The sequence below is a fragment of the Leptonychotes weddellii genome, chromosome 2 (assembly GCF_054177405.1).
Source record: "Leptonychotes weddellii isolate Sample4059 chromosome 2, ASM5417740v2, whole genome shotgun sequence".
Taxonomy (NCBI): domain Eukaryota; kingdom Metazoa; phylum Chordata; class Mammalia; order Carnivora; family Phocidae; genus Leptonychotes; species Leptonychotes weddellii.
Window position 1 is genome coordinate 65,450,875 of NC_138370.1, and position 14,677 is coordinate 65,465,551.

Here is a 14,677-nt window from a genome sequence, read left to right on the forward strand (position 1 = left end):
AGGGGAAGTACAGACATAGCACAGGGTCTGAGCCACCACTGTGTAAGGAGGGCAGGGCGAATCCCGAGGCGTGTGAGAGGTTGGAAGGCAGAAAAATACATTGCTCAGGTAGGTAGATGTTGCTCAGGAGCATTAATATGAATAATATTATCTGTGCTTTGTCATCTTGCACCTTTCCTCTGGAAGGGTCATTTTCTCCTTTACTTTTCAAGTAAATACACTGTTACTTCACGTTTATGTAAGTTCAGAAATTAGTTCTTAATTTCCTTTTGAAAATGAATCGTGGCTCTATGTACATAGAAGGGCAGGGAAGAGGAGGAGGAGAGCCATGATATTGCTCAGATTAAAGAATTATATACAGTGGGTCTCATAATGTGAAAGTAAAGTCTGAAAAATTTCCCTAAGTTATGTTTAATGTCAGTGGTTGGTTTTCGCTCTTCCAGATTTATCCTTCCAAATGCTGTCTTAGCAACACATAATCCCTCTGAGAAGGTCTGTTTTCCAAACGCAGCAGGAGCAGCGTGTAAGTTTACATGACCCCAGTTTCACGACAGCGGTAGCAAATCAGATATCTTATCCAAGGAAAAGCATTTTTGGCTTAGAATTCAATCACTTTCATGGTGGGAGTCAACAACTTGTTTCAGCTCTAACACTACTGCAGAACACTGGCCGCAGTGAATCTTTCAGGAAGCATAAACACAATTGGTATTTATAGCATTGTTAACATTTGTTAAATAGTTAGGGGAACGTCTGTAAGTCTGTTTTAAGCAGGTGGGGCAGGAATCTTTGTTGTGACTGCAGTGAGATTTAAGAGTAGGACAATAAGACAACACGATTACTCCGGTTGTAGCAAGAGAGTAAATTAGAAGTATTGAATACAGTAAGTTAAGATTTCATGCAGCCACAATTCAGAGTGTTACAAAAATAATTCTGAAGTATCTCTGGCCAGAAGTGTGTTACACAGATGGCACATTTGACACAGTGCAGGGCAGGAACTGTACAACGAAAAGCCAAATAAACAGTAAGGATTAGTCAAGTTTTAATTGAAAACCTACATAAAAAATACCTTGAAATTATGCCAGACTTTCTTGTATATCAAAACCATAATAATAAAAGTTTCCCTTAGTCAATTAAATGAACATCAAAGTTGTCAGTAAAGCAAATCTTTGTATTTTGCTAGTTATTATTGCATATAGCAGTCTTCTTAAATAGGTATAGCTAAATTATGCATGCAGGGATACAAAGCAAGCACAGGGTATTAATACTTTTATGAATTTTTTGCCCTGTCAACCACCCAGGGAATCCAGAGCCACTCTGTCGTGCTGATGATTTCTGTCATGAACCCGTTTACTTCAGATACCATCTTCATTCTAAATTGAGAATGTGATGGGCGCCTGGGTGGCTCAGTTGGTTAAGCAACTGCCTTCAGCTCAGGTCATGATCCTGGAGTCCCGGGATCGAGTCCCGCATCAGGCTCCCTGCTCAGCGGGGAGCCTGCTTCTCCCTCTGACCCTCCCCCCTCTCATGTGCTCTCTCATTCTCTTTCTCTCAAATAAATAAAATCTTAAAAAAAAAAAAAATTGAGAATGTGAAAAGTAGTCTCAAAGCAAGTGACTGAATTTTGTTCTCTAAATTTTAAACTAAATATAAGCTTCTAGAAAGGGTAAGATGAAAAAAATTGCATAGATTTCAAAAATCTATATAAGATTATTTGCAATTATGACAGATTTCTAAATGTCCAGAATAGCAACATTAAAAGAACACTGTTAACAAAGATGAGGACGTTTACTTAGAATAAATCACTGTTTTGAGGTTTCATTATTGGTGCAAAAAAGCAACAGAAATTCTGTTAGTATTTGGGAAATTCTTGAGTCAAGTATAAATTTTTTAAATGTTCAGTACTATTAAACTATGTTCTAATGGTAACTTTGTCGTCTTACCCCTCTCTGTCCCTGCCAGTACCATGTAACTAGAGAGAGTGTGTTTGTGTGTATGTGTGTGTGCATATTGTCTTTCAACTCTAAGTTCCTCGAGGTCAAGGATCATGTCATCTGATTGCTCACTGTACCTCATTTCATTATTCTTACCCAGTGGATGTTCCTAAATATTTTTGAGAAAATAGACCACATGATTTTGACCACATGAATGACCAAATGACTGCTTCTTTCCAGGACATAGTTTAAACATATTTGTCTGGTTTTGAGAAATAATTTAATGTTCTGAATACAGTAAATTAACTCTTCTGATTTTTCTTAAGAAATTTGCCCTACATTTTCACTGTTGACCTCTTTGGCCTCTCAGTATTGGCAACCTCTTTGAAGCAACATTTCACTTATTTTTCTAGGCAGGCTGCTTTATCTACTCATTTCCAGTAGCTAGAGATGGAGGTGTTTTGAATGAGCACATCAATGTTCTAGACAGAGATACTGTTTGAAATTATCCATGAACAGAGTGCTGCTGAACATTATTGAGTGACGTTTGTTTCTCTTGGTTGTGTCTGCTCTGACTAGCTGGTTTCTTTCAGATTGGCAGCTGGGATTATGCTGCAGTGGATGGACAGCTTATAAGAAGTGGAGATTGTAGTGAGGCTCGGTCAGGCCTCAATTTAATGTGTGTTTGGAATGTATGGGTTCAGTTAAATGTACTAATGGGAAATCTATGCATATTTGTATAATTTAAAATTACCTTATGTTTTACCTTACTACCTTCCATTATATTATTGAATACATATATAAGTAAAAATATTCATCTCCTTCCTTTAATGTTCCCTCTCTGCTGATTTCTTATTACTGCATTCTTATTTTTTTAATAAGTTTCGCTTTATTTAGCAAGCTACTCTTTCTCTTTGCTCCTTATGTACTTCATACCATCATCATGACATGTATAGGTCTCCAGATAACCAATGCATTGTGAAAAACATATAGTTTACTTACAAAATTTATATATTTTCCTAAATAATTAATAATGATGACAAAATATTACTAAAATGAATGGCTCCTTGAAATCAGGTAGATCTAAGTTAGGAAATAAGCTCAAATAACAAAATTAACTTTGTAGCAAGGTCTCTGTATTTCACAATTTTTGACCAGTTTATCAACTGGAGTTCTTCCTAAATGATTAAAAAATTCTTCTGGCTACTATGTTGATGAAGAAATTAAACTTCATAAAGCTATATTAAATATTGGCAGATTTTTCTTTAGATTTTCATATTTTTTTAAGATTTTTTTAAAAATGGAAAATCTTTTGTTTTTATTTTTAAAGTATGCATGTTAAGATGTTAAACAGCGTAAGATGCTGAACAGTATATAAGTGAAGAAAGTATTAAAGTATTAATTTTTATTCTGCCAATCTTTTCATCAGATAACAGTTGATAATAGTTTGGTACATACCCTCCCAAATTTTAGACATGTATATATTCAAATATATATACTCACATAACACATGTAAGTATATATATGTGTTTATATTTTTATTTATTTTTATTTTTTACTTAAATGAGACCAGACACGAAATTCTTTGGTAATTAGGATTTTTTTCCATCAATGTATTATATAGACTAGTTTCCATGTCAGATATGTTCAGACCAACTCATTTGTTTTAATGGCTGTGTAGTATTCCATTATCAGAGTTTAAGTAGTTTTGTTCCCTAAGTTTTACTGCTAGAGAGTGCTTGTATTTAAATCGTTCTACATTCATCTGATTCTTTCCTTATGAAAGTTTGTAGAAGTAGAATCAAAAGCTCAGTCTTTAGTTAAAAACAAAAATTTTTATTTTTCTATATGTCTAATTTCTCAAAATTAAAAAAAAGGTTATGTTTCAAGTCCAAGTTTACATAGAGTAACTTCTGTTCAATTTAACTTATTTCTTCACCATATTGTCTCTCTCTATTTTGAACATTTATCTGGTTGAGTTTAAAATATGCTAGGGGATCCTGTGTAGCTCAGTCAGTTAAGCGTTGGACTTTTGATCTTGGCTCGGGTCTCAATCTCATAATCATGAGTATGTGGGTGTGGAGCCTACTAAAAAAATTAATTAATTAATTAATTATGCTAGTATGTCATGACTTTTTTTTTTTATTGATGAGCTGTTTATCTTTTATATTTATGCCTTACAAAGTTTGAATTCTATATTGTTTTTTATTTCTAGGGCACTTTGAATATTTACATTTCAATCTTAAAAGATTCCTTTTAAATAATTCGAGTTAGGTTCATTATGCTGTTTTTTTAAAGATTTTCTTTTCTTTTTTTTTTTTTGAGAGAGAGCACGCGCATGCACCATCGGGGAGGGGGTGGGGGAGGGACAAAGGGAGAGAGAGAATCTTAAGCAGGTTCCATACCCAGCACAGAGCCCAACATGAGGCTTGATCTCAAGACCCTGATATCATGACCTGAGCTGACATCAAGAGTCAGATGTTTAACCAAACTGAGCCACCCAGGCGCCCCACATTATGCTATTTTTTTTAAAGATTTTATTTATTTATTTTGAGAGAAAGCACAAACAGGCGGGGGAGGGGCATACAGGGAGGAAGAATTAGACTCCCCGCTGAGCAGGGAACCTGATGTGGGGCTTGATTCCTGGACCCTGGGATCATGAACTTACCTGAATGCTTAATTAACTGAGCCACCCAGGCACCCCCACACTATGCAATTTTTGTGCATTAAAAATTTTTTTCTATTATTTCTGTATTTCATTTCTTAGATTAAGAGTCTGATTTCCCAGTGTTTATAAATGATGCTTTGTGTTTTTTTAAAACAAGCTAGAGATGTTATCCAAACAAAACCATATGTATTATATATAATTTTCTCTTTTGGAATCTTCATGTATTTTTTTATCAAGTACATTTATTTGTCCTCTTTTGGCTTTAGTAGTTCATATTATCAGGATTTTTGTCCTTTAGGAATTAAGTACAAAGTTCAACAGATTATGATTAAGTAGTCATTTGATTAGTATACTTTTTTAATTTGCTGATACCAAAGCTAGATTTTTAACCGTGGCCCCAAAGAGCACTGAGGCTGGTCAACCAGACTGTCAGTAAACATTGAGTGGGAACCTGTCAAATATCTAGGAAATCATCCTCAACTTAAGTTCCAGTGTGTGAGGGCAAGAGGAAAACTGGCACGAGTAATGATATTAATGTAACACAGTAGAAATCACTGATTATTCTTATGACTCTTTTTTAAATACTGAAAAGTGAATTAATTCTGAAATATAAAATACAAAGTCTTATTTGGACTTTTAAACCTTTCTTGGTAAAGAATTACTCTAGAATCTTAAGACAGCTTTTTAGAACTTGATTTTGGTAATCATAGAAAATCTTAATATATTATTAAATGGAATGTGTTTTCTTAATAAATTATTTTTTTTCAATTTCTCTAACCTGATTTTATAGTGCTTTTAGATGTAAATATATAAGAGCTAAAATGCAATTTCAGAGTTGTGTGCTTAAAAGAAACAGCATACATATGTGTTTACCTTAATTGCATCCATATGTTTATTCCTCTTCCAAAACCATCTTAAAATAAAATTTTACAACTTTATTGTTGGTTACTAAGTGTTGTGCTGATTTAACTTATTTCCTCTGTTAGATTAAAAAGACTAGTTCTGAGAGACTAAAATAGTCATTGTTAAGTTGAAGCCAAATACCACATTTCACTAGGCCAAGTCTACTTTTATTTACTTTTATTTCTTTTCTTTATTTCTTTCTTCCTTTCATTCTCTCTAGTGTGTGAATCTATATTCTCTCTATATACAGTCTCTTTCTCTAGATATAGCTATAAAGTCATGCAAGTATGCAATAGTTGGCACAGAAAACAGTGGAACATGCAGCTTGTTGAAAATATTTTCATAATATTTCCATTTGGAAATCCATTAATAAATTCTCTAGGTAATATTTGAGATGCTGTTTATAAAATATAAATATGTGGTTTTACTGGAATGTCTCAAAGTATTTGCATAGTCTTTTTTATTACTATGTATTTCAACATCTGGAATGCTGCCTGCTGAACTCAGGTTTTATTATAGAAAGTAGTAACAGGCTATTTACAGAAATAATTGGGAATTGATGAATAAGAATGTTAAATAATAAAGTAAGCTTTTTAGTAGAAATGTTTAATAGAATGTTTTATTCAGTGCGGGCTGCTTTGTAATAGTGTTAGGAGTGTATCGTAGCTGCATCCCTGCTGAATTATGTTGACTTGAGATGTCATTCATTCTTTCAGTAAGTATTTATTGAGCACCTACTGTATGTCAAGCCCCAGAAGCACAGAAATATTTGCAGTCTCTGGTCTCAAGGAGACTTACAGCCTAATCAATAAGGAAGAAATTATAAATAAGTAACAAGTAAGTAGTAGAGGTCTGTGCACATTGCTCTAAAAGCAACAGGGAGGGATAGCAACAGTCTGGATGAGACCAAAAAAAGAGATTTCCCAGAGGACAGAGATGCCCGAGCTGAGTCTTACAGAATGCAGAAACCACGCAGAGAGAAGGAATAGGAAAAAAAAAAAAAAAGGAAAAGAAAATAACACATACAAAGGCAGTATGACACATTACATCTCACATTATATGGTATGAGATGAACGGTGGCAGGGGATGAGACTGGCAGCATAGGCAGGGGTTATATTATTATTAACCTTAATTATGACTAGTTGGTAATATTTATGAAATGCTTACTTAACCTCAACCAGCACTGTGTTAATAAGTCTTTTATGTATATATGGTAATAATAGTATCAAACACTGATTGCAAGCCTGTTTTGTGTCAAGAATTGTTCTAAATGTTTTATATTCTCTCATTTAATCTTCATAAAAACCCAATAAAATACCCACTTTATTATCACCATTTTTAGATGAGGAAACTAAGGCACAGAAGGTTAAGTATCTTGCCCAAAGTCACTTAGCTAATATGTAAAAAAGCTAAGATTTTAAATTAAGCAGTCTGAGTCTAGTGTCTGCATACCTAACTTCATGAGTGATGCCACACCATGGAAAGGAATTTGGATGGAAGGATTTTAACTAGCGAAGTTACATAATCAAATTTGCAACATGAGGATTGAACATCTCTTTGCAAGCCCAGGTATATTTAACTCCTCTGAAAAAAGATGAAGCCTGCTGGCTAATGTTTATAATTTTTGGTCATTATAGGATATTTTTTTTCTCAATATAATTTGACAGTAGAAGTGAAAAAATGAACTGCTTAAAAGCCGGAACAGTCTCTTGTTTTTCATTGAATCTTTTTAGCATTTTCTGAGCCCCCTGTAACATAACCAAATATGTTAATAATTATTGAAATTAACTAATGGGTACATGGGGATTCATTATCTTATTCCATATATATTATTCCATAATAAAAATTTAACATAATCAATTTTTATCATCCGGAACCAAAACTATCTAGATGAAGGAAAGTTCTTAAAAACAGTTTAGGCATTTGGTAGAGTTTATAAGCTACCCTTTTACCAGTCCACTTTCCTGAATCTTACACCTGTATTTCCTGTGATTTCAAACCTCAGTTGTGCCTCTAATTTTTCTATTGCTTTATACAGAAGGCTGAAGGGAAAAGTGAAGAACGAGTGATAAATAAAATTACTTTAAGGGGCTTTTTCAAATCATGCCTATCCCCCCAGAGTTTCTCACTTGGCTCTTAAGAATCACTGTATAGTGAGACGCGGAAGTGTTGTCATATCCCTCAGCTATGTTGAGGTGAAGAAATGAGAATTCCTGTCTTCATTGACATCTTTCAGACCTTCCCTGAAAGACTGGTCTTAGGAATAGCAGCTATCAGCCTGCACTTAACTTCCCATTCTCCCCCTTCCCCACATTCTCCCCTTGTGAAGAACTGTGCTTATTCTCTCAAGCTTGGTTTTGTCCCCAGTACAAACCAAGATGAGGCATACAGGGTCTGGGTGAGCTTGCTATGTATAATAGGCACTCAGTACACTTTTTTGTTGTAAGAATACTATGTGCAAGGGACTGTTCTACATGCTGCACACTACTAAAATATACGATATTCTCACCCTTTGTAGTACAGTTGCAGAGACAGACTAGTAATTATTAAAAGTTACAAAAAAAACATTACAAGGAAGCTTAAATCAAGTGTGTAATCAGCAATATGAGCAGGCTATAAGATTTAGGAAATAGTACACCAAAAAGGTGGAACTCAAGCAGGGTTTCCTAGAGAGGGGTAGGACTCAGGAAATTGAAGATGAGGGTGATCATTCTAGAAGGTGCAGTCACATGAGAGCAAATGTAAGGCAGAAAAAGCTGATTATATTTGTGTAAGAAATGACTGAAAAAGAACACTGTATGAGGGAACTGGATGAGGGAATAAAAGTTAGAGATGTGGGAAAACCTTTATTGCCTGACATTAGGCCTTTACCTTTTAATTACTGGAGATTAATTGAAATCATTTGATCAAGAGAACATTGCAAAAGGAGTTTGGGAAAACAATTCTGCAGGATACACTGAAGGAAGAAATTAAAGAAGAAATTAAACTAAAGAGACTATTGCAGGGGCGCCTGGGTGGCTCAGTCGTTGAGTGTCTGCCTTCGGCTTGGGTCATGATCCCAGAGTCCGGGGATCGAGCCCCACATCATGCTCCCTGCTCCACGGAAAGCCTGCTTCTCCCCCTCCCACTCTCCCTGCTTGTGTTCCCTCTCTCGCTGTGTCTCTCTCTGTCAAATAAAATCTTTAAAAAAAAAAGAGAGAGACTATTGTAGTCCTCAGTACCTGAAATTATAAGGGACCTGGATTCAGAAAGGAGTGAGGAATATGAGAAACTTTATAAAAAAAAGTCATTGGGTCTAGTGACAGATTATATATGAAAGGAGGAGGTAAAATTTGAAAATATCAGTAAGAATTTGAGCATAAAAGAAAAATCAAAATAGGAGTCTAACCTTGACTAAAGAATGCTAGAATAAAATCAGTTTTCCCAGATTTTAGATGTGTTAAGTGTGCTGAGACATACCATACACACAGTATACATAGATGGCCACTAGGCAACAGTGTAAATGGACACTTCATAGAAATCAGTAATCCTCTGGTTTTATTTTTTTTTTTTTTAAAGATTTTATTTATTTATTTGACAGAGACAGAGACCGTGAGAGCAGGAACACAAGCAGGGGGAGTGGGAGAGGGAGAAGCAGGCTTCCTGCTGAGCCGGGATCCCGATGCGGGACTCGATCCCAGGACCCTGGGATCATGACCTGAGCCGAAGGCAGTCGCTTAACCAACTGAGCCACCCAGGCGCCCAATCCTCTGGTTTTAGATTTGAAAATCTTTCCCATAGAAGAAAGATTTGAAATCATGACAGCAGAAAAATATTCTAGGGCAGAAAGTGTAGATGGAGAAATTCAGAGTGTTAGAGCTTGCTGTAATGAGTTCATTTATGGATGAGAAAGGATAGAAGTCAGCAAGTGACAGAGAATTAAGAAGGTTAGAGAATTAAGAAGGTTAAAGAACTAAGCTGGGGTAAAGCCATGAAAGCCACAGAAGAGAGAATGTGAAGAAACTGGGGTGTGAGCAACAGTATAGACTGCTTCCAAGATCAGGGTGCCTGAAAAATGGTAGGTGAGTTGTAGAAACAAGGAAAAGAATCTAGAACTGCAGTTTATGATATAAAGTGTGACTACAAGAATTTGAGACTATAATCATTACCTGACAATCTTACTCCATAATTTTCATATTTGAAAAAGTCCTTTCTATTGTATTTTTATCACCAACAACTCAAAGGCTAGTCAAGAATTAAAGTAGTTGTGCCTAAGAATTCTGTAATCTTTTTAGATGTTGGGAGGACTTGGAAAGAAAATTATTATTTAGCCTGTGTGGGATAATACAGCTTTTATTCTATCATTGAGAGAGAATTATCAGACCATTATATTATATGACTTGAAAAAGCCTTTTCCTGAAAGAGGTCACTAATGTGCAAATTCTAAAATTTTAAGACTTTTTAGAAGAAAATGTTAAAAAGAGACATTGGTGGGGCCCCTGGGTGACTCAGTCAGTTGAGCGTCCAACTCTTGATTTCTGTTCAGGTTGTGAGATTGAGCCCCACCTGGGGCTCTGCACTGGGCGTGGAATCTGCTTAAGATTCTCTCTTGCCCTCTCCCTCTGCCCCTGCTCCTGCACTCTCTCTCTCTCTAAAAGAAAAAAAAAAAAAAGAGGGGCACCTGGGTGCCTCAGTCAGTTGAGTGTCGGACTCTTGGTTTTGGCTCAGGTCATGATCTCAGGTTCCTGAAATTGAGCCCCACATCAGGCTCCATGCTCAGCAGGGAGTCTGCTTCTCTCCCTCTTCCCCGCCCCCAACAGCTCGTGTTCTCTCTCTCTCTCTCAAATAAATAAATAAATCTTTAAGAAAACAAAGAGAGCACATTGGTATTTTTGAAAGTTGTCTTACCCCATCATATTTTCACTTCAAAACAATGTAAAGTGTGAAGCAGGATATGTAGTATTAAGACCAGTTACATTAAATTATATCTATAATTAAGATTTATATGCAATAATGTCATTATTCTTAGTTTCTCTGTAGTAGTTAATGTTACTGACCATTCTGTGTTTGGAACTCTCACCTTACACAGCTTCCATATCACTCTATCCTGCTCCCTGACTCCTAACCTCTCCTTCCTCTGCTTTCTTCATTAGTTCCTTATATGAAATAAGAGTATTTCCCAAGGTTGAGCTCTAGGTCCTTTTTTGCGTGGGTCTCATGTATTTTCTTCCTGGAGCTTAACCAGTGAGTTTCAGACTGTGTGCCAGAGCCCTAAGATTTCTCAGAATTGTCTCAGGAGCTGCCAAGGAAGTTTATTAAGCATGGCTTTGTCCACCTTTAAAGTAGATAGCCCTAAATGTTTTTGATATATTGGTGTTTTATGTTCTATTTCACTTGAAAAAGGAAGTAATTTCTGTTGCTTAAAAATACACACATATGCACAGGGAAAGAGAAGGATCTAAAACCATTGACTTAACATTTCTCTTTTCTGAATTACACCTAAATCAATACTGATCTTTGATGTCAGAGCCAATCTTGGGCTTTCTTTTGCTCATTGGATATCTCAACATGGGTAGATGGCTATCACTATTACTTCGGATTCCACATGTCACATAAAATATATTTTCTTATGGCAAACTCGTTCTCCAACAGAAACTTAAATTTCCATTCATTCCTGGGGCGCCTGGGTGGCTCAGACGGTTGGGCGTCTGCCTTCGGCTCAGGTAATGATTCCAGGGTCCTGGGATCGAGCCCCACATCAGGCTCCCTGCTGAGCGGGGAGCCTGCTTTTCCCTCTCCCTCTGCCTGCTGCTTCCCCTGCTTCTACGTAGACTCAATCTCTGTCAAAAATAAATAAAATCTTAAAAAAAAATTCCATTCATTCCTTTACTGCTCTCTAAAATATGCAAATTCAAAAGAAAAAGAATTAGTCTGTCTTTTCTTCATTGCTCAAAGTCATCGTTCTCCAAGACCTGTTGATTTTTCCTTAGTCCATAAATATTTATCCCTTTCTTTCAAATACCACAACTTCCATAGGGTTGGGATTTATAATCCCTTTTCTTTTGGACTGGTCTCTGAACCTCTGAAGAGAAATTTTTGTTTCTGGGTGCTTAGCCCTGCAGCATATTTTGAAATCTAGAGCCAGATTTCAGTTTCCTAAAACAATGTGTTCATCATTATCATTATTCACTCCTGAAACATTTCTTCCTTTCCTTCCCTATTTTTTTTTTTGTTAAAGATTTTATTTATTTATTCATTAGAGACAGAGAGAGAGAGAGGCAGAGGGAGAAGCAGGCTCCCAAGGAGCAGGGAGCCCGATGCAGGACTCGATCCCAGGACCCTGAGATCATGACCTGAGCCGAAGGCAGACGCTTAACCATCTGAGCCACCCAGGCGCCCGTTTCCTTCCCTATTTTAGCTGTGTTAGATGGGGATCACGCTGAGTCCCAAACCTAATAATAATGCAGCATTCTATTTAGTGCCTTGTATGTGCTAAGTACTATCCTAAGTACTTTGTAGGTATTATTTAATTTTCCAGATAATTCTGTGAACTAGGCATTATTAGTATCTATTTGGTAGATGAGGAACAGAGGTTAAGCTAATTGCCCAAAATCACACAGCAGAAAAATGGCAAAGTCAGTGCCACAGGCCACGTGTGCAAGTTATCTCCCCCCACCCCACATTTAAATAGGGGAAAGACATGTGGGCTGTTGGGCAGGGACCACCAAAAGCAGCAGTCAGGGGTAAAGGTGCTGGCTTTGCCATCTGGTCTTAAAAGAAATTTAAGATTCACATTCATAAACTCAGTCCATAAATCCATATATCATGAAATAGCAGTGCTCCCACCTTCTTTGTGACTACCTCTAGGCTTCAAGTTCTCCCATTGTGTGATATTTTTTCTTCTTCAAGATTGTCCTGATGTTGATCATAAATTGATTTAACCCCATCAGAAAAAAATCTTAAAAGTTCTGAAATGATCCTAGGCTCCATTCCTTGCTTCCTCTTGGCTCCTTTTCTTGTTTCTAGAGTCTAGGGCCAACCTTACCTCCTGCTATATAAAACCAAATTTACCTAACCATGCTACTCTACTAATTGTGTCTGAACATGCTTTGTGATGAGGATGATGATGATAATAGAGATAGAGATAACTTATTAATTCATTCATTTGATTGTAGACTCATGCTTTTTTTTGTGCTCAGTCTTATCCCCAGGCCTTGCCACAGAACCTAACAGATAAGAAGAAAGGATAGAGGGCGCCTGGGTGGCTCAGTCGTTAAGCGTCTGCCTTCGGCTCAGGTCATGATCCCTGGGATCGAGTCCCACATCGGGCTCCCTCCTGGGCGGGAAGCCTGCTTCTCCCTCTCCCACTCCCCCTGCTTGTGTTCCTGCTCTCACCATCCTCTCTCTCTGTCAAATAAATAAATAAAATCTTTAAAAAAAAAAAGAAAGGATAGCTTCAGAGTATGAGCTCTAGAATCATGCTGTGTAGGTGCAAATTTTGAGCCTGTCATTTGATTACTATGTGACCTTGGGCAAGATACTTAAGTTCTTTGTGCATTATTTTCTTTATAGGTACAGATGGATATAATAAAGGGCTCACATCATAGTCTATTTTTTGTAAAGATTTATTTATTTGAGAGAGAGTGTGTGTGCGCGTGTGCGAGCAGGGGGAGGGGCAGAGGGAGAGCAAGAGAAGCAGACTCCCCACTGAGCTCGGAGCCCCACACAGGGCTAGATCTCACAACCCTGAGATCACCAACAAAGCCGAAATCAAGAGTAGATGCTTAATTGACTGAGCCACCCAGGCGCCTGGACTCAAATCAAATAGTTTAAAGATTAACTGATACAAGATAGTAAAGCACTTCAAAAAGTTCTTGGTAAATAGTAAGTACTAAATAAATATTTGTTGTTATTATCAGCCCTTAATGAATATTTGCTGACTGCATATTGAATGTCTAATCTACTAAGCACTTTGGTGTTTTTTACATAAATATCATTTAATTCTTTTTTTTTTTTTTTAAAGATTTTATTTATTTGACACAGAGATAGACAGAAGAGCACAAGCAGAGGGAGTGGCAGAGGGAGAGGGAGAAGCAGGCTCTGCACTGAGCAGGGAGCCCGATGTGGGGCTCGATCCCAGGACCCTGAGATCATGACCTGAGCCGAAGGCAGACGCTTAACCATCTGAGCCACCCAGGCGCCCTATATCATTTAATTCTTAATATAGCAGGACGAGCTGGATACTACTATTATCCGCATTTTACAGGAGAGAAAATTGAAACCTAGAGATGGTTATTAAATAACTTACCTAGACCATAATAGAGCTTGTAAGTGGTTTGCATTCAGGATCTGAACATGGTCTGTTTGACTTCAAAACCCATGCTGCTGCCATCATACCACTCAGCTTTCACAGAGGGGCTTTCCAGTCTTTTCTGCCTGGGCAAATCTTAGAGTACTCCTTAAACTTATTGGCCTGACTACATCAAACTGCTGTTTAACCTTCTGAGTACATTTGTCCTGCTTCCCATACATTCAAGGGCAGAAACATTAAGACCTAATACTGCTATATACATAGTTGACGATTATTGAATGCATAAATGAATGAGTTGCTATCATTGTTTCTTACAAGGTTCATTGTAAAGGACTACTAGTGGTATCCTCAACAAATAAAAAAAAGGAAATTAATACTAGAAAATGATTCCATTTCCTTGTTTGTGATACATTAATTGCCTACAGTCCTGCAGAGCATATAAAAATTAAGGATCTGTGTTCTTAGGGATTAAAAAAAAAAAATCGGGGCGCCTGGGTGGCTCAGTTGGTTAAGCGACTGCCTTTGGCTCAGGTCATGATCCTGGAGTCCCGGGATCGAGTCCCACATCGGGCTCCCTGCTCAGCAGGGGGTCTGCTTCTCCCTCTGCCCTCTTCCCTCTCGTGCTCTCTGTCTCTCATTCTCTCTCTCTCAAATAAAAAAAAGTAAATAAAATAACATGATGAACATATATTCGCTTATGAATTTGAGAGGTTTTCCTCATTCATTTAACCTGGAAGTTAGAATCCTGACTATTGTGGGGGTTCAAATAGTCTTTCTATATCTGTGCTTCCTTCTCTCTCCTCACACCTACTATATTGTTTATTCATTCATCCAGTGTAGGGATCTGACAGTAAAGAAGATAGATCGGGTCCTTGCTCTCATAGA

General features: G+C 37.1%; 1 protein-coding gene across 4 annotated transcripts in view; it reads left to right on the forward strand.

The window, feature by feature from the left end:
- The window catches only part of LRBA (LPS responsive beige-like anchor protein), a 736,795-nt gene that overhangs the window by 668,818 nt on the left and 53,300 nt on the right, over nt 1–14,677 (forward strand). The window lies entirely within an intron of this gene.